This window comes from Hirundo rustica, chromosome 8 (assembly GCF_015227805.2).
Source record: "Hirundo rustica isolate bHirRus1 chromosome 8, bHirRus1.pri.v3, whole genome shotgun sequence".
NCBI classification, from domain to species: Eukaryota; Metazoa; Chordata; class Aves; order Passeriformes; family Hirundinidae; genus Hirundo; species Hirundo rustica.
In genome coordinates this window covers 19,487,456-19,514,343 of record NC_053457.1, presented here as the reverse complement: position 1 = coordinate 19,514,343, position 26,888 = coordinate 19,487,456, and the positions used below count along the sequence as shown (strand labels likewise).

Below are 26,888 nucleotides of genomic sequence, written 5' to 3'. Positions count from 1 at the left end.
AGATAAAATAGCAGGAAAGTGGTCTCTTTAACATGCAGGGAAAATTGAGCATTCTCAAAAGGTGATATAACAGATTTAAAGGAGAAGAAAGGCTGGGAAGCTGCATCCCGTGCTCCTCCTCTAACAAAAGGGTGCAGTTAGACCAAAAAGACATCAGTGCCTCAAGCCAGAGAGACAACATAAATTCAAGCAGCATAACTACTGACTGCTTTATCCCAACATAGAGTAAGTAAAACCAAAATGCAATTCGTACAGTATTTTTCCACTTTCCCCAGCCTCATGTTGGGCACCAAAATATTTGTTCTGGTTTGAGACAAATTTGGGATGAAACACCTAAAAGGTGTCTCCTCTGAAAAGGCAGATTCCAGTAGCCCCTCCCCCAGCTGGTTTGGGAGAAAATCTCCTTAGAGAAAATGGAAAAAACCTGTTTATTTAACAAGCAAACTATTCATAAGCATGGAAACATAAATAATACTGAACAATAAAACCCCTCCCTGTTCTGAAGAGATGGCAAATTCAGAGTCCTTCTGTGGTTCACCTGTCAATCACCTGTGGGTGTGGCTTTACTCTCACTCAGTCTCCCCGGGGCTCAGGCCGGGCATCCAGGCTGCAGTGCAGCTTAGGGAGCCCCCAGGTGATTGTCCTGGTGTTCTAGACCAGAGAAAAGCTGAGCAGTTCCAGAAAAAAAGCCACCATCTGAGGAAAAACTTTCTTGACTCAGCTCACAAATGAGAAACTAGCATAAAAAAGCAAAGGAAAGCTGTCCTCCCTCTATCCGTGCTGCAGACAACATGCCAGGAGAAAGAAATCCAGGGGAGGAGGTGAAGCTTCTTCAGACAAAATTGTGTGCCGCTGCTTCTCCCTCCTTTTGCTCTTAGATCTAGTCTTAAAGGCACAGAACTCAATATCCAGCCTAAGCAGACAGTGAGGGATACAATACAGTACCATAAAGTCACCCTAAGACACATGGTGTGACAGAGACGGTGATTATAGCCCTCAAACAAGTGATGAAAATACAACTGCTCTCGTTTTTCTGTGTTTCTTAAACTTTTGACTTTCTCATCAACTGACTTTTACTCAGCAGTCCTCAGTGTCCTCTAATACTTTTTTTTTTTTTTTTTTTTAAAAAAAAAAAGCCAAGTCCTTTTTCACATATATGAGCTTTCCTAGCTCATATAGAGCTAGGAAAATAAATGGTGCTTTCTAAGCATTATCATCCTTGAGGAGAAGTTCCTTGAAATCCCTAAAGAACTACTGTATCATCCTGACATGAAACAGAGTAATTACTTATGAATATGAATAAAATGTATCTTTTCAAAGGAACAGCCAGGACACACAAGAACTTACGAACTCCAAGCATTTCATTAAAACAGTTCTAATACTTTTTGAAATATACCAATGTTTGATGTCAGCTTCCAAGTAAATTTCAGAGACAAAGTAAATTTATTGGTCAATAAAGCCAAATTCTCAGGAAAATCTGAAATGAGTGAATTATTCTAACATTGCAAGAAGATCAACATTTGTACAATGTTACATCCTTATCAAGCTACTCTGTTTTTAGGCAAGTCTCCAACTTGTACTTTGTAGATGGAAGAATTACTGGGGCACATCTGAATGAGGAAACTAACAACATCAACAACAACAACCACCACCACACCAAAAAACCAAAAACAACAACAACAACAAAAAAAACCAAACCAAACCAAACCCAACCAAAACCAACAACAACCACCCCCCCCCCCCCCCCCCCCCCCCCCCCAGTTTTCTCGATAGAAATTGTGCAGTAATCTGTGGCATTTCGAGAGAACCAAAGTGTTCACTTTCACTGGATACTGATTCTCTAGACGTCAGATGGCAATGCCATTCTACAGCTTTTAAAAACTTGAAAACTTCACAGAATTCCTTAGGCTGGAAGACACCTCTTGAGATTATCTAATCCAACCTGTCTGCTCAAGCAAGGTCAGCTAAAGCAGGTTGTCCAGGACTGTATCCAGCTGGGTTTTGACTATCTCCACAGATGGGGCTGTACACACACTGGGCAATCTGTTCCAGTTTTGATCAACTTCATAGTAAAAAAAAAAAAAAAAAAAAAAAAAAAAAAAAAAAAAAAAAAAAAAAAAAAAAAAAAAAAATTAAAATAAAAAATTAAAATAAAAAAAAAATTCTTGTTATCAGACGTTTCAGTTTATGAAATTTCAGTTTCAGAAATATGTTTAATATGTTTCTGAAATATGTTTCAGTTTGCACCCATTACCTCTTTTCCTGTCAGTGGGCACTACTGAGAACAGTTTGACATCTTTATTTTCATTCCCTCCCATCAAGGAATTATATATGCTGAAAAGATCCTCTTGAAACTTTTTTTCCCCAACTGAGCAGTCCCTAAACTCTCAACTTCTCCTTATATGAACAGTGCTTCAATACCTTAAACATCTTTGGGGCCCTGTGGGCCCTTTGGGGCCCTAACACTTGCTTTATGTTCTTCTTGTTCTGAGAACTGGACACAGCACTCAATATGTCACCTCATCAGCTCTGCACCACAAAGAGGAAGATCAACCTCCCTCAAACTGCAGGCAACTTACTTAAAATTACTGCACATTTACTCAGGTAGGAAGAAGAGATCACATATAACCACCTGGGAACTCTGATTTCCAGTGTTAAATTCTCAAGTAACCAAGAAGAACATTATCTAGAAGAGAACACTAAGTGGGTTGGCAGGACCACTGGACATCTTCTGGTCTAATGCCTTTACTCAAATCAGGTCTAATGTTAAAAGTTAATTCAGATTGCTCAGGGCTTCATCCAAAGAAACTCCGAGTATATGTAAGGATGGCAATTATACAACCTCTCTAGGCAACTTGTCTCAATCCCTGATGAATTAATTTATTTAGGTCCAGTTGGAATTTTCCTTGCTCCATCTTGCACACTTTCTCATATATATGGATAATTTACTAGCAGCAAATAAACCAAACTCTTACTACCATTATTCAAGTCATTGTCTTAGTCTTGGGATTATGTGACATATTTCTTTGCTTTTTAGGCAGAGTAGTAACATTGTTTATCATATAAAAATAGTAGTATGTTCAGTGTGAAAACTGCCTGTGATTTGATAGGAAACAATAGGAATCAGGCTATTCTTATCCCCATCGGTTACTCATGAAAATCATCAGCAATGAGGTTTTGTATTTCTACCATGATGGTTTTTCTTCATCCTTACTAAGCTCTCTATAAGAGTCATATATTAGCACATAATAGCACTTCTGGGATATATGTAGCATTTCTTAATGCTTACTCTTCTTTTATAGCCTAAAGTAAAGTAGCAAAGCAGGCTGCAAAATGCCAACATCTGTATTATTAGGCCATTTACAAATGCACAAACAAGAAAAATGCATACAAGGAACACTTCAAGAGAAAGGTAAAATTGTGTCACACAGTGTTCCAACTGTGTTGAACTAAATTCCAGGAACTTTTAAGAAGTAAGAGAAATCATGAAGTAAGTTCCTACAGACTTTCTAATAATTGGCTGCTAGTAAAGAAGAGAACCAAGTGACTCCGGCAAAGATGAGCAGATCTGTATTGTTTAACATTTCCTTAGTGCAATAAACCACTGGACAGCCATAGCACACAGTCTCTTTTCAGCTAGGGAAACAGAAAACACGAAACAAGGTCACAGCAGTGGGAGAGGGAGATTGCCGGTGAAAGGACAAAAAAACCCCCACATCATAACTCTGAAACAAAATTGACTAGAAATTGTCACAAGCATGAAGGAGACGATTTAACTTTAGTCACTTGTATACAGACGTTGAAGGGAAAAAAAATACCTGGTTTAGAACGTATTATTAGCTGACCATTAAACATACTGAGTGAAGATCTTGTGACCAGTTTGACATACTTCCCTGGAAACAGCAAATTTAAGAACTGTGATTATAGTCTTCAGAGGTCTTGCAAGTTTAAAAACAACAACCTATCTCAGCAGAATCCAAACTTATCAGCTAAAAGCAGCTGTAGATTTAAGAATTAAGTGTGATGGGCATATTTTTTAAAAGGTATTTTCCTTCTGTTTCTTTCATTATTTTGCTACTCTTCTGGATTTTTATTTTGAAGAATAGTTTGAATAGGCATGATTACATGTATCAGATACAAACATATCAAGAAACTTCTCGGAGGAAGTGAGACAAACTTAGAAAATTTTACAGACCAAATGGTCTGTTCAGTTACCCCAGTGTCCAATGAATGAACTGTGATCATCTGTTGCTTTCTGGTTTGTTTGGTTCTTTAAAGCACAGTACAGATATAGACAGCCATGCAGCCAAGCTGATTCTTCATGTGGAAATAACCTAACTAACATGATTTTGGCCTTAAAGGCGAAGATTCTTACAGTATAAAACCTTGTATTGTGCCACAACAGGGTTTGGGGGTTTTATTTATTGGTTTGTTTGTTTTTTCAAATTTGTTTGTTTGTTCAATTACCCATAGGTAATTGATTTTGGGGGAAGTGAGGTTAGCTTTTGAAGCGTCTCAGATGCTATGACCCTATTATTCTAAAAATTCATTGTTTCTGTCAGTAATATATATCCTCTTCCATTCTATACTGCATTGTACACATATATTATATAAAAATACCTATTACAGATAATATTTTCCACTCTTTTTTCCCCATAATTTATTAAAGCCACTTACATCAACATATACAGCTCAGCTAAACAATAATATGAAGTATTCAAATAGTTTTATCGAGTTTCATCTTCCAATTTCCACGAAATTAAAAGACAAATGAAAACAATGAAAACAAACTGTAAAAAGCCTCTAGTGACTCCTACTAAAATTGTTACTAACAGATTTTGTTTCTTACAGTTGAAAACTGGCAGGAATGCAAATCAAATTGTATCACACATGTCAAACAGCTTCACAATTATGCAATCAACTTGTGCTGCAAATTAAAAACAAGATTTCCTACTAGATCTTAAGTCAAAACAAATTTCAAACATCAATAAGCTCAGCAAATGCAATCCTCAACAAATCTACTCATGTCTGTTATGATGGGAGAACCAGAAAACAGAGAGGCTGGAAAGGAAATAGAAAAGTAGCAACCAAATTACCTCATCTTTTACAACACAAATTAAGGACATTCACAATGTCTTAGGGAGTTAACTACTCTACTTCAATTGATTTTCAACAGGAGTTCTGTTTCCAGCTCTCTCAAGAATAAAACCTTTAACTTAATAACACAATGTTGGGTGGATTCCATTTCATTTGAACTGTGTAGGACACCTTCATGGGAACTGTGACTTGTCAGCCCATTAAAACAGTCAGCTTTGCTGGAGAAAACACAGATACCTGTGAATTTGATTTTAAACTGTAAAACAGAGAGAATGTTTCTTCTGGATAAACTAAGAGAAAACAGGGGGCAGACCAAGATACCAAGCTTCACATCCTCCTATGATCTTTTCTGCTAGCAATTTAACATATCTATGTATATAGAGAGTCAGGGTCTGTGCAGCAACCTGTCCCATGTGATCTTGTCCATCCAATCATATCACTACAGTCACTGTGGAATTTGGCCTACTGAGTTAAATAAAAAAAACTTTCCATAAGAAAAAGCAAAAATAAAAGCTCTTTAGGTATTTCAGATGTTTTTAACAGTTCACATTAACAAATGAGAGTCATTGGATATAATATTTCACTGAAAGCATTATCTTGACATTCGAATAATTTTTATCCACTATAGTAATGCTAACAATTACGCAAAACTGATACATTTAGTTGATTTTTCATGTGAATATTGTGATAGTTTTGAAGAGAGACAAACTCAGGATTCTAGCCAGAACCTATGCTCAAGTGAGCAATTGGCCCATAACTTGGCATCATCTGCCAGTTCTGCAGTGACATTCGCTTAAGAAGTTGACTGCTGTTTGCCCAACCTTAGTTCCATGACTGCATGAAACCAAAAAAGCTTGCATAAATGGTGTGAGCATCTGACATTATGATCACTGCATATTCTAAATAAAAGATGTATAAAAGAATTCTCAAGTATGTAAAAGAAACTTGATAATTGTTTTTGTAATTACAAAATCCTTGCCTTCATGTAAACAGCATATTCTTGGTTTATGTGCATTTAATCAGAATGAACAAAAAATCAACCAAAAACTGTGAGACCACGTTTACCATCTCTGCATGTTGAACCTCCTCCTGTAGTACTTGGAAGTCTGGATTCAGCACAGTGCTAATGAGATCATGTGGCTTTTAGCTGAGTAGGCTGTGGCAGTTTGGACTCTCTGTTTTTAGGGCTCTCGACAGAGCAGGGCTGAGTCTTTCTCAGAATACAAAGAATCACGATCCTGCTTTTACAAAATTTACTGTCTGCTGAAGCTCATTTTCACATTTCAAACTTGTCCAGTCTCATCAACTAGACATGATTGCAGACTACTTTGCTACAAAATTCTGTAGGAAGAAAATGTTGGTGAGAAATGTAACTAATACTTCAAGAGATTACATGCTTTTGAGTCTAAAATAAATTCTTAAGCATACCAGTACAGGCAAAGCCCTTCTAGAGATCAAGGTGTTTGAATACAACAAAATAATATCTGTTTTGGTCCTTAAATATATAATGGCACTTAATGAAACAATCTAACAAATGTATAAAATGGATAATTGTATTAAGAGTCTTGTTTTATATATAGAAAACCAGATCTTCATTTCCTCCTCACAAAGAATCACAATCTTGCTTAAACTACTACATTCCCCTGCAGGGATATCTATACTTAAATGGCAGGTTAAGTACATATTTATGTAACATCTTTAGGTCTCGATTGTATAAACATTACTATCTTGCTTCACTATGCATGCCCAGAGTCCATGCAAGCCTACAATCCTCATTAAAATCGTGGCTATCAGCTTTCATCAAGCTTTAGTCTGGAAGTCCATGCAGGACTGTACAGATATATGTAACAGTCACCTCCTTATATCTCACAGAAGTGCACAAAATCAGCAGAGAGCATGCATCATTCTTTACTATTGTTCCATATCTTGCTGCTATTTCTAATCTGTATTACAAGAGTTCCAAATTCTATAGTGACTGTCAAACACTAAGAGATTCTATGAGATTTATCACAGCTATAATAGCTCAGCTTCAGATTGCCAGTTGCCAACATACTTGAAAAAGCACAAACATACCCTTAACATTTTTACTTGCAAATTTTTTCACATTTTGTAATGAACTGAGCTCCCATAAATGTTAAATACATTTCAAGAATGGTTTTCTAAAGCAAACGATAAACTATGCTAAAGATATCCAATTTCTGACCTTTTTACATTACTACAATCTGTATGCATTTTACTGAGTCTTTTAGATGTGACTGTTTTCTTCAGTGCTGCAATAACTTCAAGTTCTAGAGACGTAAACCTAGAAAGAATCACCTACCAGTTTATATGGCAAATCTCACTCCATTCCCTAACCTAATATCCTTGAGAAGCTTTTAAGAATAAAAGGTGTAATACTCTTAAAATTTTTTCCCTTTAGCATAAATGCATAGACAGGAATATGAAATTTTGACAAGTAATTTGGCTTATGAGAACTTGTTGATACATGTAACACACAGTCTGCTCCTATCATCATCCTGCTGTCTATTTAATAATTCACATTTAAATACAAGACCTCAGTTTGCCACTGCTCAGTAGGAATAAAATAAAGGCGATTTACATTTTTCCTGCTGACAAATCTGGAATTCTGTCAGGTGTTTTATCCTGTGTCTTTTAAACTTGTCAGAAACACTGGTGCCATCATAACCTTTTAACAGTCAGGAACTAAAATACGTATTTGGGGGCAGTGTCTTCCATTATGCATCAACTTACCAAATTCATGACAGAAACCATTGTTAAAAAATGCATCTAAAACAGCTAATTTCAAACACAGCCTCGCAATTCACAGTTTTACCTGATATATTTAAATTATATTGTACAATTTTCTTAATTGTACCTGTTTTTCTTAACATTTGTACCAGTGAAGCAATCATTTCCCCTGCCTTTTTATTTATGTATCAGTGAACAGTACAAAAAACTCAAGAAAACAGTCAAGATGAGGTAATGAAACTTCTTTCTTATAATCCTATTTTATGTTAATGTCCCTCAGTCAATAAGCATAAGCTAATGAATCTCAGTAGAGAGACTGAATAATACTTCTGAAAACTAATGCTTTTGGTAAAATAATGCAGTGCTAACAAAACCACATAACAAAGATAGCCATAAAGAAGAGAAATGGAAAATCATACTGGTTTGTATGACCAATCCAGTTTGATAGACTGCATCCAGTCACTTTTTTGAAGAAGGAAAAAGTAAGTCCATAGTTTGTCTGGATTTTAGGAACACCTGTCCATATCTTTACATACGATTTTTACTCAGTAAAAAAAATCAATTTTATTGTTTGTTGAAGCAAATATTCTTGCTATGAACGTGACCTCTCAATGGTGTTACTGTCCAAACCGCAGTCACTGATGTAAACAGAAGCCAATTTAAATGGCACTTAGTGGCCAAAGAACAATAAACTTGTAACCACTTACAAGAATACTGTAATTTATTTAGCATAGACAAAAGGCGATGGAGATCCCTACTTCTTTGATAAGTGTCTTTTTTCAAAAGACAGAACACAGAAACATTTAGCAGAGAAGATGCAACTATTTACTGTTAAAAAGTGAAAGGTACATGCTATTCTTAGCACACAATTTTCTCCCCTCTGTTTATGTTTTTATCATAAAAAGTGCTTGAACAGTCACTAAGGTGATTAAGGGGTTGGAGCTTCTGTCATATGAGAAGAGGCTGAGAGAACTGAGGTTGTTTAGCCTTGCTCAGAGGAGGTTCTTAGCAATGTGTATAAATACCTTGAGGGGGAAATAAGTAAGACACAGCAAGATACTTAGTATTTTCCAGTGACAGGACAAGAGACAAAAACCAACAAAATCCCATTTAAACATTAGGAAAAAAAAAACCTAATGTGAGGATGAACAAATGTATAAACTATCTACACAAGGACAGAGAGATAGAGAGAGAGCTGGGAGTGTTTAGCCTGCAGGAAAGAAGGGTCAGGGGAGACCTTAGCATCTGTAAATTCTTGATGGAGGAAGGAATACAAAAGAGAGAGAATCTTCTCAGTGCCTAGTGAAATTATAAGAGCCAATGGACACATATTGAAACATGGGAAATTCCACTTAAACATCAGAAATAAGTGATTTTTTTCTGTGAGGTTGTTGGAACACTGTAATTGTCCCGTGGAGCCTCCATCACTGAAGACTTTCAAAACCAAACTCGATAAGGTCATGAGCAATCTCCTCTATTGATCCCACTTTAAGTGGGGGAGGTGGAATACATAAACTCCAGAGATCCTTTCTAACCTCAGTGATTCAGGGATTCTGTGAAATACTAACCAGAAAGTGTAAAAAATACTAACAGAAAGTGTAAAAAGTGTTAGTTACCCCAGCTGAGTCTGACCTGTATCAGAGGTGAATGCCATGGGGAGTGCTGGGGTCTGGTCTCACACTATGGCGTTGGTCTCTCCTGAGACCAATGGTTACTAGGAATACACTACACTGGCTCTGTCACCTCCTTGTCTACATTATCCTTTGGCATCCACTATGCTGAGCATCATGATGTCAACAAAAGCCACTGGGTTCTCCTAAAAATCAGTACAGATTGATATTGGATTGTACAGCAGCTTTGTGTCCCCTCCCATTTGCTCCATGACATGGCTAAACATTTAAACCACGAAAAAGCTACTATTTACTAATTTAATGACAAAGCTATTATTATAGCAACCTTCCTGGAATAGTGCGTAACAGCAAAATACACAGTCCTCTTAAATTGGGTTAATGGCTGCTTTGCGTGGCCCAACTTCCCTTGTTTTTCCCTTCGTTCAAGATTTTCTATTTCTCATCTCCCTTCTAAATTCCCCTGCTTATGTGGGTTGCTACATTTCTTAGAGGTATCAAATTTTAACTCAAAATCTGATGAACAAATTTAGCTTCCAGAGAAATAATTTCAAAATAGTATAGCTTTGGGGTAGAGATGTTATCCCATGTTATTTATGGAACATGAGTCTAAATCCTTCTTGAAGAGGAGAACTCAACAATCTCAAATTGCAGGAGATGTCCTTTCACAGTACAGAACTCTACTTAGTCAACTAAGTTTTACATGCACTTCACAACTTGACTTCAGAACACTTAAAACTCAGTTGTCTTAGAGGAGAATGCCATTTCAGAAGTGGGTAATTCAGGCTGGAAACAGGCTCTCTGTTAGGTGTGGTTCAGGATGAGAATGAGCGTAGCCAAATTTAAGGCCCAGGCTATGTATTGTCACAATCAAACTCCAGGGAAATCCGGGCAAAACTCTACGGACTCAAGCTTTAATTATGCCTGTTTTTTGCTTTTGTGAAAGCACCAAGGAAATCATACACCTTGGGAATTCTGGAGCAACTGCCAGCTAGTATTCCCCAGTAAAAGAGCTCTGTTGGGCAAAATAGCTTCAGAGGTGTGCCTTTAGGTCATCTGTGCACAAAGGAATAGTCTGCATATTATGGGGCAGAGAGGGCCAAGGGAAGACAGGATGGAAAATTGTTGCCTCTACAAGAAAATAAATCAGAAGAAAATCTAAAGGTTGACTGCAGTATTTAGTAAAGGAGTAAGACAAAAGGTGTTAAAGAAAAAACAATTTGTTTTTTGAAAGGGAAAAAGTACATCCATTCTTTTAACTAGCTAACCTAACAAACAGAAGTGAACAGAATATCAGCATAATCTAGTCACACAAAGTGCAGGGCAATCCGAGTCCCATTTACTGAAACACCTGACAGTATTTTTATTGGTATTTAACGAAACTGACTAGATTACATTTAGGGCAAATATATCCAAATATATCCATTCAGCTAATACCTTCAACTGCAGTGGAAACATACCCTTTTGAGAGTCCATCTGCTCTAAAAAGTCTCCAACATAAACTGTGTTAAGAAAAGGATTCATTACTGAGCCTGTTTTACATAAAGACTAAAATATTTCTAGCTGTTTCCTAATGATTTTTTGATGTCAGCAACACAGGAAGACATGACTGCCTAGGAATTAAACCTCCAACACTCAAATTCCAATACAATGTGTTAATCACAACATTAGTCTTCATCTGAATGGTAATTTGACATGCATTTAAGCCAGACAACTAATCTCTGAGGTGAGAGATTCTGTTTTTAAAAAATAGCCATACTGAACGCTTAGTGTACATTTTGCCTCATACTGCTATTGATACCAGCTCCTGAAAATAGTCAGGATATTGGCAGATAGTCTTAGAACAGGATTGGTAAAAAATTAAGAGTTGAGTCTCAAATTTTCAGCATATGGAGGCAAGAAAAACATTTTGCAAGATAAAACACTTGAAGATAAAAACCTGGATTCTTCAGAGCTTCATGCCTTATATAGTATGTGTCTGTGTATTTATAGATACAAAATTTTATATGCTTTGAGTGAAACACAGCTTTGTGTTTTAATTGCATTTTTTGATTTGGTTTTAAGCAAGAGCAAATGATCACTTAAGATGGCAAAGATTTAGACCCATCAACTCATCTTTCTTTTTCACATTAACAAACAACACATGAACATGAATATTGATGTTTACAAAGCCTAATCCCACACAATACCATCATGATTTCCTGAAATATGCTATCTTTATGTCACTATGATGCATTTAAATGTACTTTTACCTCTGCTGTGATGAAGAGATTGTTTTTAATACACATCTAGAGCTGATATAGCGTTTTACAACTAAACATGACTTATTAAAAAAGGAAATAAAAATGCACAGTTATCCTCATTTACAAAGCAGCAGTTAGTATTAATAATCACTGAAACAGAAATACTGTCTCATTTTATGTTTGTAATTAACTGAAAGTATTTTTGGTTGGAAATAGAAAAATGCTGTTACAGATTCACTCCGCAGTGAGTGAATATATATATTATTAAATATAATATCTCCATCATTGCACTGTTGGTAGCATGGCTAGAAACGTGTTTGTAAACTACTCCCATTCCACACACATATAAGTACCACAATTTTCCAATAACCAGGGGTGAAAACATAAAAAAAAAGGATACCACCAGTGTCCCCAGTGCATAACTGATAACTGGGAGAACAAAGTGTCACTCCTCTAACTCCTGTAATTCTTATGTGAGAAAATTCCAGTGCGTTATCTAATACAAGTGTGCTGGAAGCTTGTGGACTATTCAGAACTGAAGTGGTCCTCTGGTCTACTGCTCTGTTGCACCTCTCAGTCCTAAAGCCACAAAGATAGCGTTATAGTCCCAAGGGTGTTTTTTTATGTTTGCTCACGCTGTGATCACTGCACAGGCAGAAACTGCTTATTTGACACTGCCAAATTTTCTCTTCTTTTTCTTTTTCTAGTCCCTTCCTCACAGCTCCCAAACCCAGGATGGTTAGACATTGTAAGTACCTTCTAATCTGTCTAAAGTACTTCCAATACTTCATAAGCGCTCATAAACAAACTCCCTACTTCACAGTGGAGTCAGTGACTCACTTCACTAGCATGTGAGCAGAGATGATGAAAGAATAAAAAGTAAAGTTTTCACACAATATTCAAACATTGTTATGTAAAGAAAGCTACTCACACGAAGAACTCTAGACTGCTTACAGCCCTACGGACTCTGTGTAAACAAAAAATAAGTTACCTTTTTTCTCTCTATTGCCAAAACAGCACTGAGAGCAAACCTGAAAAACTCAGTAGATTCCAGCAAAAAATTCAGTTCCACCAGAGACTAATGCCAAACATGATCTTTCAGATCTCATCTCTTTAAAAAAGGAATGCACTTTGTTAGACAGAAGTGGGCAGAAACATAAGACATTTAGTCAAAATATCCAAAAGGTTTCTGCACAAGAAATTTGATACTGTAGTTAGAGAAAGTTGAGGATTATGTAATGCACACAACTGTATAAGTAGTCTGTTTTCTGCAGTGAAAGGAATGAAACAGACTACTTACTGACCTAAATACAAACTTTTGTCCAAGACAAACGTAAATTCTTATTTTTCAATTCTTGAGCAACTTCAATGGGACACACAAATACATACCTCGACTATCTTTTACGTGTGGATTTCTTTCTCAGTCTGAGTTAGAAACATTCATCTCCCGCACCACGTGACCTATGAAACGTGTTCAAAAGCACTAAGGTTATCTATAAAATACTGTGCTCCTCCTTCCTGAAAAATGTTTTGTTATTCAGATGCTCTCTATGGCTTTTCATAGCTTAAGTCTCAAATGTTTCCTAAGTCCTTCTGCTAAACAACTGTACTGGGCCTGGCTATGACAGAATTAACTTTCTTCCCAGCAGCTCACACGGTCTTTTGGTTACCTGCCTAAAACAGTGCTGACGGCACACTAAGGTTCTACCTATTGCTGGGCAGTGCTTGGCCAGCAGCAAGGCTTTCTCTCTTTCTCACTGCCACCACAGAAAAGGCTGTGGGGGTGCAATACACCGGGAGAGGATGCAACCAGGCAGATGGTGTGAACCGACCAAGGAGATATTCCGTGCCATGTAACACCACATTCTGTCATAACAGGGGGCCTTAGGGATGTCAGCTGCCGTTTCCTTGGAAGGGGCTGTTCATCAGTCTTCCTGAGGGATGTGGACAGTGACTGCCTTTGCCCCATTTGTTTCCTTTCTTTCAGCTTTCATCTATCCTTCACTTTACAAACTTTTAAACTTTTTTTTTTTTCTTTTACCTCACCTCCCAAATTTTCTTACTTCTCTTCCCTCATCTCACAGGGGCTTGGGGTGAGCAAGTCAGGAATTTGTGGTGCTTAGCTGCCCGCTGGGCTTAACCCACAAAAATAACTTAATAAACAAAATTAGCGATTTCCCACCTTTCTGTTGTGCTGCCTGGTGATGTATGAGTAGGTACTGGGGGTTTATGCACACTTGTGACTAAGCCTGTATTTGTGTTACAATCAGACAGAGGCTGTCCCATTTCTCCATGGCCACATGCAGATGTGCACGGGATGACATGACCAACACCTCTGAGGGATGGAAAGAATGCAGGAGTGGGCTGGGTGCCAGACGAAGTACTCACCCAGGCAGCATGCAGCTCAGTTTCTAGTTTGCCTATACGTCAATTAACATAATCAGAACAATTTTGTGTAACACTATACCTTGATTGTGAGTTTTCCACATAAGTGCTTTCAGTGCACTTGCCCCAAACTAAACACAAAAAGTCCACCAGAACAGCCATGTACTGCACATGCTTCTCACCCAGGGGAGAGGATGTGTGAAAAGATTGGGACAGATGTTAGCGACATTGTTTACTATGCTGCTGGAAGATGTTTCATTTATATGGTAATAAATACGTTATAAGAAGCCGTACAGATTTACAGCATAATCTCAGATATTTACGTCAAGTCATTAAAATATTTTTAAGACTGGGCATATATACTAGATACAAATGATAATATTTTTGAGTGTATCCCACTAAATACTTGTTGCTTTTACTGCATTCATAGAAAGGTACCATTTGTATTACTGAATATTCTTAATGTTCTCTCACTGAGCACTAAAATGCTGTATTGCATCAAAAATAAAAAACACTTAGCATTAAATTTTCATACATAAATTTTATGGGTAAAATAGAAATCAAATGTACCGAGTCTAAGTCGGAAGTCATTGCAAGCAATTTTCCCTATTGATTTTGACTCTATAAATAAACACTGCATCACTGTCACATATGAAAAATATTATGAATAGTGAAGAACTTGTTTAATCTACTTCTTAAAGCAAACAAGAATCTCCTAAAGGGGCTTAAAGATTACTGTACATCTGAAGCAAAGCTTTATCTTGCATACCACTGAAATATTGTACAAAGATGGCTTAAAGTATGTGGTTATTAATAGGGATATTTTATTGATCATAACAAAATATTTATTTTCTGCCAGTGCTATGAAAAAAAATTGCCACAATGAAGAGAAGGAGCCTTAAAGACAGGAAACCTGACTTCTTATAATGCTTAAGCATATGTTAAGTTTTATTTACACAACAATACACCCCTGTGTTACTTTAGGGAAGCTGGGCATACAATTACACACAATATTTATTTTCTCTAACCTTATTTTAAAAATAAATATGAGCCACTCAATCGAGTCTGACTTTCCTCTTTCTGAAAGAATTCTGGAACGCTGATCTTGGACCATTCTGCTCCTTAGCTAGTTTGTTTTTATTAATGGTAAAAACAACACATCTCTTCTAGGTTTATTTTTAAAGAACATAAAAATATAAATGGAGAAAGGTTTAATACAGAACAAACAGGGAACAGTATTTTTACAGAAAACTTAATGGCTAAGCAGATGTCTAACCTACTTTGAGACCAACATGTTATGCAAATACAGTACACAGCTCTCCCTTGTATCCCAGGGCTATCTTTTGCAGGACTAGCTGTTGCTTTATTTTCCTCATGCTTTCTGAATACTACTCATCAAAAAAGAAGATAAAAGAGCATTTAAAATCTAAATAGTCAGGTATTTTACAAGGGACAGACCCTATCATGCCTTTATAAAGTGCTGACAAACCATACTAGATGTGCTGTACTTGAAAATGTCTCACCTGATTAATACCATCCTAATGCTTTTTTGTTATAGATGTCCCTCTGTTCTGAATTAGCAATCTGAATTCCAGAGAATTTCAGGTAACTGCACAAAAAATTCTATGCCAGGACTCTGTGCAATTAAACTTCCAAAAGTCACAGCAAAGTTCAACTGCAGAATCTTTACTGTAATACATATCAAGTAAAAAAAAGCCAATCATCTCATCTGAGTTGCACTAAAAATATTAATTTTCTCCTGAAGTTCAACAGATTATTTTGACTAAAGCATCCTTCTTAATTTTCTATTGTAAAGAGTGATCTACAAAAGTCATTACTAGTTTCAAATGTTAAAAAAAAAAAAAAAAACAACTTAATAGTAGTCTGAATTAGTCAGTTTTTTATTACCTCATTTGCTAAGATACAGTAATTTGATTTGCTTTCAATCAGCTAGACTGAATATTCTGGTTTTGAATATGACTTACTTTATCTCAAATGTTTCCATTTAGTTGATGAAAGATAATATCAAGAGATGGCTTGATTACAGTCTGGAAGTGCCACCTTAGCTCTACTTTTACTAAGCTGTGCCCCTAGCCATTCATGATAAAGCATGTGTGCCAAGAACTCCATCATTCTTTTAGGTTTTCTCTATACGACTTTCAAGTTCTCTGCATCCTTCTCGGCATGCAATTGCCAGAATCAAGTTCAGAATGAGTGGTGATCACAGCATTAACAACCACTGAACCGATGTAATTCAACAACTGCTTGATATTCCCCTTGCCCATTCATCTAAGACTACCTTCATTCTTTTGTCTCCTCTTGACACTGGCAGCTGATTATACCATGACTCTTCAAAACTCCTTTAGAAGGCTGTGCTTTGTAAAGGGAAGAATGAGGCATTCCGTAAATAGAACCTACAAATAGCTTCTACATAGGGATTTCTCTTTTGCTATCTATCCTATTCTTCTGTTTTATTATCTTAGATCTTAGCTCTGGAATATGCACGTGGAAGTGTGTAAGACTTCTATTTGAACTTGTCTAATGTCAGGGAACTTAATTATATTTATATGGAATATATCAATTTTAGAAGTGCTCCTATGTGATATTTTCCGCTGTTTCCCTCATGAACAACTGAACACTGCAGACTTATTTCTGCAGTTTTAAGTGTGTAAGGAGTTGGTAGGACACGAATGCTTAGCCTTCCCCATTTATATCTGTTTTGCTTCCACCTCCTTTAGGATGCTTTTTTGATTCATAATTAAGCTGACTCTAATATTTGGATCAAATGTGTATTGTAGACAAATCATGATTATAATCCTGCAAGAAAAGTGCCAGATTATGTCTCCATTTCATTCTTAGCAAAGCACTGGTTGTTACTCAAGGGTCTGTGTCATCTTGTTAAACTAATATTTTATGAGTTTCTCCTCCCCCTGCTCCCTGTTCTTTCTGCTGGCTGCCCCAAACACAGAACTAACAAACTTCTGGTAGCAGCACTTTACACCAGCTGAAGCTGGCACTTAGAAACAGTGAGATCATGGCTTGAACTGCAGTGCAGTGGACACTGAACAGGTGTTTTTAAGAAAGAGCACTTAGGATATGGCCTGGAAAACATACATAGAGACCTTTCAGCCTTCTGTCTTGCAATTTCAAAGACAAAGGGTTTGAAATTGTACCAGAAAGTTCACCTACATATGATTAAAAGTAATCAAGCCATTTCCCTAGGATTAGGTGACTGATTCCAGTCAGTAAACTTCTGGCCTGATAAATCTTTACATAGCACAATCCTGGAGATAATTAAGAGTAAAGAAACAAATATGTAATTTTAGTGCTACAGAAGTGAAAAAAAGAGCAATTAAGGTTTTCTAAATTTAAATAATATTTATTGGGTTTTAACCACCTGATTTTAAATAAAATACCCTTTTTCTTACTTTGTGCAAATTCGCAGATTTAAATTTAGAACTTCTGAAATAAGTATAAAGGATTCAAATTGTGGGACCTTAAATTAGCAGGAATACTTGCTAGTGCCTTCAGTGAAAATAGTCAGAAATAGACCAAGGTATTTTCTAGGGGAATAATGATACAGCATTATTTAACTGTGTGCAATATTTCAACCATTTCAGCGTTAAAAAAATGAATTATCTTTTGATTCTAGATTGTGGAGACTGAAGAATGCATCTCAAATAGTTTAAAAATGGTTTTCCGTCCTACAACTTAAGGAAGAAAAAAAATCATACTCAAAACATTTTTAACAGTGGCAAAAAAATCTAGCACTAGAAAGTTGACCTGACTTTTTGGCTAGTTTCCATACAAAAAAAAAAAAAAAAAAAAAAAAAAAAAAAAAGAAAAAAAAAAAAAAATTTTTCTTACATGTAAGACACTTCATTTGGTTAAAAGATGAAACTTATCTTAGTGGGTACCATGTACAACAGAGTAAGAGCTATGCTAGTCAGAACCCATTTAAACATAGTTCTTCTAGTAAAAAGTAACCTTGTCTGGCCTGCACAGACTCAGTAGAACTATATTACATGCTAAAATCTATGCTAAGTGAGGTTTGTCTTCCAGAGCAGACAGTGACCTGAATTCCAAGAAAAATATTTAGAATATCATACCAGAACTTGAACTCTAGATTCTTCTCAACAATCCTTCTGTGATTTCTTTTCAGCATAAACAGGCTTCTTCTTATCCCAAAATTTATCTTCTACTTGGATTTCGATCAGTTCCTTGTGTTTGTGAAATAAGGAACATGCAAAGAAAAGAAAAAGAGACAATGAAAAACTAGACCTCTAAATATGAAGCCTTGCTAACTCAGACGTGTTGCAGAGAAAAGCACAAGCATGAGACCTAAAAACCAAATGACTGTAAGCATATGCTTACATAGACAGCAGCTCCAGCCCCACCCCCCCAAATGAAAATATTTAGCAGCTATTTGCTTACAGGAACACAACTCTCAAGAAGACTCTTAGTCATTAAGTCCAGTAATGTCTGGTGCAGGTAATTGCAATGCAGTTCACTCCTGCAGGGACATCCTAACTATGAAGGTGCTTTAAACTGGTATCCTGCAAAGATCTGATCCACTGCCTTTCCTCTGGTGAAGGAATACAGCCTAAACATCTCCTCGTGCATCTGTGCATATTCTGAACAAATTAAAGCACAAGTTGTAGAAGAGTTTTTTTCAAAGTTTTTTTCCTATGTTAGGACCACTCAAAAGAGTTCTGGAGTTCCTGCTCATATTACACTGATTAATTTTCGTACATAGTGAGATGAGAGCAGCAACTGCACAGTCAGCAGTTGGATTTCCATGCCCTGTTTAACTTAAATGGAATCACTGCTTTCCTTGTATTTGGTATAGGTCCAGAGACTCAGGCCTACAGAACTGTCGACTTCCAAGTGAATGACGCTCATGGTAACATGATAAAATGAACAATAATGGAGCATCAGCTTTTTTAGTCACTATCTAAAACCTGTGCAGCCCACAAAATACTTAGGAAAAAAGTGGTCAGAAAGAAGTGACTATAGTTTAGCAGTTCAATTAGCCTGTGAGATGCAGCACTTCACGTAACACCACTGTCCAGTATCTGAATGAACAGTCATAATCATTAATGCCAAAGTTCTACCACTCTTACAGCAACACCACACTGACCTGATCTATCTAACCTACAAAGAGCTCCTGCAAAACAAACTTCTGAGGCTTTGCTCAATACAGGATGCTCAGCAAGGTTTATGCTTTTCTTATTGGTGGGAAAGTACAGGAATCAACATTTAACTGTCAATTGCCACTTCCAAGGAATGTGAGGTTTTATTGCTGTGAACAATATAAATTTCACCTAACTCCAATAAGAACGATCAATACCATCCCACTCACTGATGTATAAGAGAAGCCTCTGCATTGTCCAGGTTCATGGGGCTTCTTTCTCTTGTCCTAAACTTACACTAGTTCTTCCCTAAATTCTGCCTTTCTTCACAAAAATTCCATTATCACAGCTTCCTAGAGAACACTTCCTTTGTTTTAATAAAGCATTTTTAATTAATCCTGTTTGTTTTAATGACAAGAAAAGTTGCAAGATGGTTTTATTAGCAGCAAGATGTGTCTGTGTTGGAAGCTGACTAGAAACCATATTCTAGTTAGGGTTCTAATCAGGCTAACACCTAATGGTGTTACCATGGCACTGAACCACAGCTAATATACTCTGCCATTATATTACACTAAACATTAGCAGATATCTTCTTAGTTTCTTCAAGCTCGGGCAGCAGGAGCTTACATCTGTTTAAAAGTTACACAGATGCACCTCTATGCATAATTCCTTTAAGAAATAAAATAGCACTTTGTACTTCAAGCAGCGCACCCAAGCACATTACGGAAAAATATACCCGTATGACTAATGTCTCTCCCTGAACTCAATTTGTCCATTATATTCCTTTGTTTAAATACTCAACCTTCACACAAAACCAATCTCTTATAAGTCTCCATAAAGCCAAACTCAAAAGAATTCCATACCTAAATGGGGCCTGCTGAGATCATTATAACTTCAGTAAAAATTACAGACTTCAAATGAATTGCAGAGAAAAAAAATCTGTGCCTTTGCACATATGTTTTAGTACTATATTTACTACCAAAAAAATTAGTATAAAAGACAGTTATGCCCTTTTTTAGTATTTTACTCCCAGGTGTTTGATTATCACGCACAGTTATACCCACTCATTCCTCCAGTATTTCAGTGCTCCCCAAACAGTAATAAAAGAATCTTCTCCACAACCTATTCAACAAGACAACACTGTAAGCCGCAATTTACAGACACAGAAAAGGGAGACACAGAAGTCTAGGTCAAAACTGTTCCAAGTACTCTTCTATTTCCAAACACCTGATGTTTAACGGTTCAACTTTTCAGGACGCTCAGGACTCAGAAAACAGCTCTGCTTCACACGGTTTTGACTGTACTGGCGATGTCAAAACAAGGGCAAATTTGGCTACATGTGTCTCACAACTGTTAAAAATGAAAGGCCATCTGTGAACCCCTGACCTATATTACCTACCCGGCAAGAAATTGTAATTTAGTATCCAAGACAGGCAGATACTAGTCCTCCAAGGCAATATTCAACTTCCCTGAGCTGACTATCCTTTGTCTTCCTGCAGCATTCCTCTGTGCCCGTTCTACACTCACCTGCAGGTGATAAGGGGGTGCTGGGGAGAAAGCCTTTTAAGAACAGAAGTGAGGAGCACTACAATGGATAAACTAAGAAAATAAGAAAGGCCTTAACATTTTGGCCCTTTAGCTATATTATAACAGTTTAATATTTATACTTAACCATTCCCAAAATACAGGAATTCTACTGCTGAGTTACTATGGCTCCATGCAGTCTAAGCTGTCAGCAGTTTGACTTCTGCACCTGTCAAACAGACTTCACCTTTGTGAATAAACAGAATCAATACCAAGCCAAAAGGCACTGAAGTGAAGAGAGGTTCTTTGCTTGTTCTCTCTGCTGCTCAAGGAGGAACAATGAAAAGGAAAGTTCTACTCGAGGACTTGGCTACAGATACTGTCTTTGGAAAATGTGACAGGCAAACTCTCACCAACCTCATCTAAGAACTCAGATTATTATTTTCAAAGGCTTATACCTACATCGAACACTTCTGTTTTCACAAGAACAGGAAAAAATACATTTATAATGCAAGTGCAATAACTAAATCAAATATGAGGTCCTGGCTTAATGAAAATGTTACCAAAACCATTTTAACACTGGGCAAAGTAACTACTTCTCCCTAATCTTGTTCTTGGAATTATTTAATAACTGACAATTTTATAAGCAATTCAAGGCAAGGTCTATGGTAACTTAAGTAAGTACAAGGAGTACGTGTGGTTACTCTGTCTACAGGCATATTCAATACTGGCATAATGTCAAGTGGATAAACTAAAGCTTAAGTTACTGCAGTTTTCATCAGCTAAAGCTAATGTTTCAAACTATTTGTATTTTTATGGATTCCTCCTTTGATTCGTGAGAGTTAAGACACTTCCTTGAAAACATACAGTAAAAATTACATGGTAGTTACCACCCCTTGTAAGAAATCTCAGTCAGCACCTGTCAGTGTTATCTCATATTACCCACCCACTCCAAAAGATGGAAACTGTACATCCAACAGTCCAAGGTTTGGCGGATGTTTACAAATGTTCTTTGTATATCAGATACGCTTGAGAAACCTATGTATAAGACAGCTAGATGGGAGGAGTGGGGAGAGTTCTCTTCTGCCAAGAAAGAATTCAGATGCAGAGTTTGTATTTCATAGCCCAGAACCACAGAACACCAAACTTGCTCCAGCAACTCTTGTCCATGACTCAACCACACCTAGTGCAGTGGCCTAGCAAGCATCCAAGAAAGGAAGGTAAGAGATTACCATCAGGAAATATCAGAGAACTGTTTTCTTCATATATCCTCTTCTTTTAATGCTATTCTGTCAATGTTACATACATATTAGCAAGACTTCCAGCGCCAGAATTAATCCCCCGCTTCTTAGTTCTGATCACCAAGTCAAACGTGGAAATGAGGGTCCACAGATCTTCTGGTTATCAAAAATAACATACTTAACTGGAGATACTGTCTTTAGTGTGTGGTGACACTCCAGCTAAGGCCTTCAGTGTTCTGCTGAGAATGATCTGTTTTCCTTCTGACCAAGACAGAGCACTTCCTCAGAATTTTTAACCAGACTAATATCCCCTTCATTTTATAGGTGATAACTACACTTTTCATAAAAATAGCTATTTAATTGCCATAACTAAAATAAACTTACAGCAACTCTTCCAAATTCGGCCTAAACCTATGGTTAGATGAACAGCAGAGCTGATCTAACAGACCAATTGAACCAAAAAGATGGGAAGCACCACTCTGGAGCTTGTAAATTCATCTCTAAGTTCATTTAATACTCTAGAGCAGCAGAAAACTTTTTCCTAGTTTCTTGGTGGTTTAGTTAAACCTAATTTATTTATGGTTTAATGACTGCCAGGGCTCAGAGATCATAAGCCATAGCAGCAGCACTGGATATCTTCTGGAACTGCAGCCCTAGTTCATTATTTGCTGCTATCGTTCAAAACCTGAAGAAGGGCTTGTATGCCCACCAGTTTGTGTGGTTTTCCCTACTGTACTAGTGGATGTACTTAGAGCTATTACACCTTGAGAAGCCAGATGTGAAAGTAAAGCTCCTCTGTTACAAGTTTCACTGGTTTCACCCAACTTCACGATAAATAAACTGAAAGAGCTTCTCTGCAATTAATGGTATTTTTGAATTGGAGGATAAACCCATGTAAATTTACATTTTAAATCTTCAGCAATGATACACAAGAGCTCCACATCAATAGTAGATTTTAAATGCTAGCCTGTGTGAGGCACCAACTGTCATTGCGTACATTATTTCAAGTAAATCTATTTGCATTCTCTGATCACTATCCACACACACACACAAAAAATCCCTCTTGTACTTTTGGTAAATATGTATTTGGGATGAAAGCGTAAAAATTTACTCTATCTATGATCTATCAAAAGAGTTAAGATGGAAAGATGAAAAATATTGGTTTGATTAGGCAGCTCTTCAAAATCACTTTGTAAGCAGAGAAATTCTACAGCCAGAATCAACTAAGAATACTTACTCAAAATACCATTTATATCATATAAAGGATCTTTTGTCTCTGCAGCTAGTACTGATGATTCTTCAAAAAAGTAAACAACAATTTTATAAAACCATGAAAGAAAGAAACATCTTTAACTTCATTCAATACACATACTGGCTATTTAAGAGATGATCTTTCATCTGAAAGAAGAACCATGTTTTCATTATGAAATTAATCAAGAGTCTTGTTATTTACATAGTCTATTCTTCTTAAGGAAGGAAATAAATATAATTACACTTGCTTTAATCAATAGTGACACTTCTCTAAGAATCACTCAAAATTTTTATCTCAAGATCAACTACTTTTTTTTTGTGGCAGAAAGAATTTCTCCTTCTGTCTGACCTGATTAGTAGTAACCAGCACTGAAATCAATCTCCAGAATATTTAAATATTGGTTTCCCTTACTTGAAAGGGCTTCGTTTATAAACAAAGCCTTTAATAGATGTAACACAATGCAAAAAGTCAGACTGAATTATAAATTGTTCCACAAGAGACTGTATTTCAAAAACTAAGCTGCAACAACAGGTGCGCAAAACAAGCGTGTAGGGTGGAGTTTGAAAGATGGGAATAACAAACTGGATGTGAGCGATTTTACAGCAATGATGAACTAGGACTCTCCCTGTGGGTATCAGATTGTACTTACAGATTCAGCTGACAGAAAATAATTTGGTAACACTGCCATCAATATCACGCATGTAATGAGAATCATAGCCATGAATCAGGAAAATACCACTGATTACCATTTAGGTCTCACTGCTGTTCCTTGGTACATCTCCACGGGCACGTCGTGTCTGGGAAGGGTTCTTTATGATAAGCATTACTGTGGAACACAAAGTGGTTTTCCTCCTTGTGGAAGAACCCGTCCTGAGGCTGAGCAAAGGGGCTGCTAAAGGCATTCCCTGTTTGCAGTGTGGATACCTCTTCTTCAGCACTCATTGCTCCATCTTTAAAGCAAGGAGCACCAGCTCGACTGCCAGTGAAGGCTCAGTGTGGGAAGGCAGTTTTTGAGCCATTACAGGCCACAGCAACTTGAAGCTCTCTGTGATGCACCAGACAGTTACACGACAGTATCTCAAGGAAGTGAAGAACCTCCCAATAACTGTTATTCTCATCTTTAACCTCTTCTGAGAAAGTAAGCGTTCTTGCCTTTTCCGGGTCAGATTTTTTTATGAAAATAGGAGTATTATGGCAAATTAGCAGGCTACTTTCTTAATTCCTTTCAAATCTCAAAACATACATAAATCAATAGAAAACAAAATTATTCCATTAAGGGAAAGACATGACCAATGCACAGGAGCAAATGTTTGGCCAGCTGTTAGGAAAGCTACTGACATACGCGTGAATTTCGCTATGAAATTCATTGTGAAATTCAGCTTTAGGTAACCAGTCAAAATTATTTGTTTCACGTGTAAGAACTAAGAGCGACAGCTATTGAGACCACAGTGCTCAAGTAACACTACGTATCTTTCATTCCAGAAGTGGCCTACACTTGAACAGTGCTTGTTTTATAAGCAATAATCAAGATAAGGACAGCAACACTTGTATTTCCCATGGACACACACTGTCTTGTCACAGCCTGATGGAACTGGCTGCCAGTGCTACACCTGCTCTGCTCATTATGGGCTTCAGTCTCAAAGCCTGTCAAGCTGTTACTTTGCACGGCACTACATCTACTGGAAAAGTTCAAAGATAAAAACACAATAATCAGGAAAATAAGCTTCATTGTAAGAAATGTCTAAGGCGCTACGCACCATCACTCAAAACAGATGGCTACAACACCGATACAGAATCAACTTTGTTTCTTAATCTTTCAAATACTGAGCCTAATAATAGAAATAAAACTTTTTCCCATACAACTAAACCAAATGTTTTTTAACAGGATTTGGGCAACAAACAACCCCAAGCTAAGGTGTACTTAGTGCAAAGTTTTCAATAGTTGAAGAAAGGATTCCCCTTTTCAACACGAGCAGTATGTCCTTCTACAGGAAAAGATCAGGACTTTGCTTGGGACTATTACACTTGTCTAAAAGCCAAAACTGCAAAAATTAACTAATCTTTTGGGTTGTTTTTTTTCTTCCTCACTGGGATGTTCTAACTGAGATAGCTGGAAGAACATATGAAGATGCTGTCAGCACCAGTCTTTCAAAGCACAGAAAGATTATAACTTAGTATCTTTTTTTTTATAAAAGGCAGTATAAATTTTGATATAGATATAGATCAATAGGTCTTGCTAAGAACAATTCCTATGCTAGGCAAAAATCAAGATACAAAGTTCAGACACTTCACTTTTATCTGCATTGCTCTCCATTTTTCTCTAAGTTCTTCTGTGCATTCCACAGTAATTTGCTTATCAGTCCTAAAAACGGAGCTGCACAGGAGCAACTTTAAACCAATACATTTTATCTCACTTTGTTTTGCATATCCTGCAGGCTTAGAAGTGAAACCTAGGATTTTCATTTCCACTTTAAATCCTAGAGTGTTCATAGAGCAGGGAAAACCTGCTAGAGCAGAGTGGTAAGTCCACTTTCAGTATCATTTCCTTTACTGCTTTCAGCTGAAGTCTGGGCACAAAATGCCACACACACTGTATATTTTTATCTTCTTTTTAAGGAAATCCAATAAATAAGGACGAATGCTATTTAACTGTTGAATGAAATGCACAAATAAAACAGTATTTTCCTGTTTGTTTACTTGACCACCCACCATACCTAAGAGATTCCCTATTATAGTGTTTTCACTGTCAAGTGCAGTCTTAACTTGGTTAAGAATTTCTGATACTGAGATGTTAAAAGCCATGCAATGAACCCTGAAGTAATACAATTTTCTTTCATTTAGCTGCTCCAATCCTCTATGCCAGTACATAGCTCTAGACAAACAAAAATGATAACATGTCCTTTTGCTCCAACAGTGACAAATACCCAAAGCAATCCTTTCCATTCCCATGTGGAGAACGGTGAGAGATAAAAAGCACAGGCAGTGCAATAAGGGATACCTGATGCAACAGAAAATGGAATATTTTACTGGCAAGACATACAAACACCTTCACGTTATACTTTACGTTATAAAACCAGGTGGTTTTATGTGTGAAGCTCTACCTCCCTGCTAGAAACAGTGACTTTGTTTCTTCACAGTGCCAGGTATGCAGAGAAAAAAAAAAAAAAGAAAAAAAAGAATCTTGTAAAAGTCATAGTTCTGCCTCTGTACAGGAAGAGAAAAATGTGTCCCAAAACCATGGAGGATGAAAAAATCCACTTTGGAAGCAAGTTGGAGTTGAAAGAACAACTATATATAGAATCCAGACTCTATCCCATTTAAAACACCAATAGGCAAGAGGACGAGGAACACATGTCTATCCAGGTACAACTCCAATATGTTTATCAAATCAACTGGCTTAGCTTATAAAAATACATATTTATGTCAACAGAGACTATCTGGGATCTGTCTCTGGCTTCAGGGTTTGTACATAGCGCAATGATACTTTTTAGGTCCTATTGTTTAAATTATATTTAAAATTAATACACTTTGAATAACACAGTTACTTAATTCTTACCTTTTACACCCCCCTTTTGACTATTTGGCTAAAATAACGGGTAACAAGTCGATAACTGAAAGAGGATACCATTTAGCCACCG

The 26,888-nt window shown here is 36.9% G+C and overlaps 1 protein-coding gene across 7 annotated transcripts in view; it reads right to left on the bottom strand.

Annotated features, from left to right (window-relative positions):
* PCGF5 (polycomb group ring finger 5) overlaps positions 1-26,888 on the bottom strand; it is a 100,437-nt gene that overhangs the window by 37,332 nt on the left and 36,217 nt on the right. For 3 of the 7 annotated variants that reach the window (XR_005701991.2, XM_040071703.2, XM_040071706.2), the window contains exons 2-3: positions 18,211-18,321; positions 13,106-13,177 (exon numbers count right to left, since the gene is read on the bottom strand). The exons of 1 other annotated variant lie outside the window; for it this stretch is intronic. The gene's annotated coding sequence lies outside the window, so the exon portion shown is untranslated. The remainder of the gene's footprint in view (positions 1-13,105; positions 13,178-18,210; positions 18,322-26,888) is intronic. 3 more of the 7 variants (XM_040071705.2, XM_040071707.2, XM_040071711.2) reach the window with 1 other exon arrangement.